This window comes from Lampris incognitus, unplaced genomic scaffold (genome assembly GCF_029633865.1).
Source record: "Lampris incognitus isolate fLamInc1 unplaced genomic scaffold, fLamInc1.hap2 scaffold_196, whole genome shotgun sequence".
Taxonomy (NCBI): Eukaryota; Metazoa; Chordata; class Actinopteri; order Lampriformes; family Lampridae; genus Lampris; species Lampris incognitus.
The window spans coordinates 87,491-91,434 of NW_026611155.1; positions in this window are offsets into that span (position 1 = coordinate 87,491).

Consider the following 3,944-nt stretch of genomic DNA (forward strand, 5'->3'; position numbering starts at 1 on the left):
CAGAACCCGTCGCACAATGCCGCCTTCATGAATGAGGGTGGAACATGGCTAACTACTCTAAGTGACTGAGTAAGCCTTCATAAGCTGGTTACAAAACCTTTGCTGATGGACCTGCTCGATGTGACCCACAATACTCACCTCAATGGTAGAGGTAGTAAAACATGAGAAAGTACTCTTACCCGCGGAAAAATGAAGACAAAATCATATTAGCTGGTTAAATTTAGCCTACTTCAGTATTGTTACGACCCAACTTGTCCAGGCTGCAATATAAGAAGGGCGGCACGGTGGCCCACTGGTTGGCACTGTTGCCTCATAGCGAGAAGGTCCTGGGTTCAAACCCCGGGGTTGTCCAACCTGAAACTATTGTGAGTGGTTTAAAGAAAGACACTACAGAGTGTGCGGCAGTTTCTGCCGGGCGATTTGTGTCGTCCATCGTCTGAAGGCTCTGGTACGTTCATGATCCTCCGTGACCAGCCGGCACTGACGAGTGTGACAGGTCCGTATCATTTGGACTCAGGGTTCATCTCCTACCTTGAGCTGAACTCGCTCGTGAGAGAACCAATGTTGTCAACTGGGCGACGTCAGCAGCTCAGCTCGTGAGGCTTTGTTTGTCAGGACGCTGTGGGAACTTAGCTGTCAGTGTATGGCACGAGCAGAAACAAAGCCGGACTGGCCATGATCCGAATCAGGAGCACTTTATCTGCCAGCCCGCAGCAGTGCAACACAAGGACAAAAACACGTCCAAGAAGTACGAGAACACACATACCCAAATTAAAAAAGAAATACATGAATCGATAAAAAAATCGCTGTCCAAGGGAACGAACGCCAGCCAGGATGACTGTCTGAACTGCCTGGTCTCTCTGGGCTAGCAGTTAGCTTAGCCTGCCCCGCTTCCGTGTCCTGTCAGACCGCCCTCGGTGTTTCCTCCTCGGGCACAGCTCCAGGCAGGGCCGTGGTCCCTGGATCCACAGGATGCAGCAGACCAGGCTCCCCCAGCCAGACACCCTTGACACACCTCCCCGCCCTCCACACGACGACATCGAAAACACCACAGTCAACGCCAGGCGAGGCCGCCGCCAGACCGCCGGCTAGCAGTTAGCTTAGCCTGCCCTGCTTCCGCGTCCTGTCACACCACCCTCGGTGTTTCCTCCTCGGGCACAGCTCCAGGCAGGGCCGTGGTCCCTGGATCCACCAGACACCGCAGACCAGGCTCCTCCAGCCAGACACCCTTGACACACCTCCCCGCCCTCCACACGACGACATCGAAAACACCACAGTCAACGCCAGGCGAGGCCGCCGCCAGACCGCCGGCTAGCAGTTAGCTTAGCCTGCCCTGCTTCCGCGTCCTGTCACACCACCCTCGGTGTTTCCTCCTCGGGCAAGGCTGCAAGCAGGGCCGTGGTCCCTGGACCCACAGGATGCAGCAGACCAAGCTCTCCCAGCCATCAAACAAGGACAAACTTAGACGCAGATGTGGACGAAGACACTGAACGGTCCTGGGTGAGGCCGCCGCAAACGTGAACTTGCACTGCCATCTTCCCACACCGGAAGTGGAAGAGAATAAAAGGTACCTCGGGTGTTATCACTGTTTGCAGGACTACCAGACCAAGAAGACACAAAACCTTTTGGCCCGCTGACCCGAGACTAGGCTAGCTTGGTGTCAGTAGCCCAGGGGAAGCACAACTAAGCGGTCGTTGTGAGTGGCTGAGTGCAGTGTTAAGTACGCTAGCTGTGGACAACTTGTGCGCTGCTCATAGCATGTTCACGTAGCTTGGAACTCATGTTGATATTTACACGTCGCCTTCTCCTGGCTTACGCCTGTCACCCTGGCAGACGCCTGTCACCCTGGCAGACGCCTGTCACCCTGGCGAACACCTGTCAGCCAGTAACACACCAGTATCTCCACGTAGTTCCTGTAAACCCTCTCTGGTCGGTCTTGCATCCATTCACTGAAGATAAAATACACCTTCATGATTTGCAAGTTCATTATTTTTGGGTGGAGACGTAATGGCGACAGACAACACTGGGTGGCGAGGCAAAGCCAGCTGAGGACGGCTGGCCTGTGGAGTACGACGCCGTGTCCAGCCCGAGGTCGCTTATCAACAGAACCATGTACAACACACTTAGAGGTGTGTGGCCACAGAGGTTGTAGGAAACGGAAATTCCTGATGAAAAATGAAGCGACCCCTGACCTGCCAACAACAGATGTCCAGCTTTATGCATGTAGGATGTTGCGCTTTGAATTGTGGGTAGGAACATCTGCCGGACATAAGTCAAATATTCTATGGCCTCAATGGTGCAGGTTGGAGGGGGTTTGTAAATCATAATGGGCAGGGCTAATATCCATCAGCCTGTGTGTGTGTGTGTGTGTGTGTGTGTGTGTGTGTGTGTGTGTGTGTGTGTGTGTGTGTGTGTGTGTGTGTGTGTGTTGACCATTTGGACAAAAGGCCTGCTGCTGCCACACTGGCCAAAAGCTTTGCTGGTCAGACTTAATGAACCCCCCCCCCCCCGTGCCACTATACACACACACCCCCACGCCCGCCCCGCCCCACCCCCACTATGGTCTGTCTCTGTACTTTGGCCTGCAGTGGCTGTGTCACTGGTGATATTGACCACCCCCCTTCCTCTCCTCTCACCCTTCCCTCCTACTTTGGCCTGCAGTGGCTGTGTCACTGGTGATATTGACCACCCCCCTTCCTCTCCTCTTCACCCCCCCCTCCTACTTTGGCCTGCAGTGGCTGTGTCACTGGTGATATTGACCACCCCCCTTCCTCTCCTCTTCACCCCCCCCTCCTACTTTGGCCTGCAGTGGCTGTGTCACTGGTGATATTGACCACCCCCCCTTCCTCTCCTCTTCACCCCCCCCCCTCCTACTTTGGCCTGCAGTGGCTGTGTCACTGGTGATATTGACCACCCCCCTTCCTCTCCTCTTCACCCCCCCCCTCCTACTTTGGCCTGCAGTGGCTGTGTCACTGGTGATATTGACCACCCCCCTTCCTCTCCTCTCACCCTTCCCTCTTCACCCCCCCCCCTCCTTTGGCCTGCAACTGCTGTTGTCCACAGCTCACCTCATCCATAGTAGACAGTATTGATTTTCAGCAGGGAAAATAAAAAAGGCCATGAATTTTAATGCCTAACTGTCTGTCTGTCTGTCTGTCTGTCTGTCTGTCTGTCTGTCTGTCTGTCTGTCTGTCTGTCTACCCCTCTATCCCCCCTGCCTGCCCCCCCCCTCACCCGCTCTCAGGATTCATCCTCCCCTCCTCCTCTTGTATTATCATCAGAACCATCTCTCGTTCTGTCGCTCCCATTTCTCTGCCCTCCGGGTAGGTGGCGAGGGGGAGGTGGCGAGGGGGTGGGGTGGGGTGGGGTGGGGTGGGGGGGAACAATGTGGTGATGGTGTTGGGTTGGGTCATTGTCCATTTCCAATCCTATACCTTTCTTGTTCACTACTTTGTGTGTGTGTGTGTGTGTGTGTGTGTGTGTGTGTGTGTAACAGGGAGCAGGTCAGTGTGTGTGTGTGTGTGTGTGTGTGTGTGTGTGTGTGTGTGTGTGTGTGTGTGTGTGTGTGTGTGTGTGTGTGTCTGTCTGTGTGTGTGTGTCTGTGTGTGTGTGTGTGTGTAACAGGGAGCAGCATACAGTACACACACTACACACACTGCATACACTACACACACTACACACACTGCATACACAAAACACACTACACACACTACACACACTACACACACTACACACACTACATACACTAGACACACTACACACACTGCATACACTACACACACTGCATACAGTACATACACTACATACACTGCATACAGTACATACACTACATACACTGCATACACTACACACACTACACACACTGCATACAGTACATACACTACATACACTGCATACACTACACACACTGCATACAGTACATTCACTACACACACTACACACAC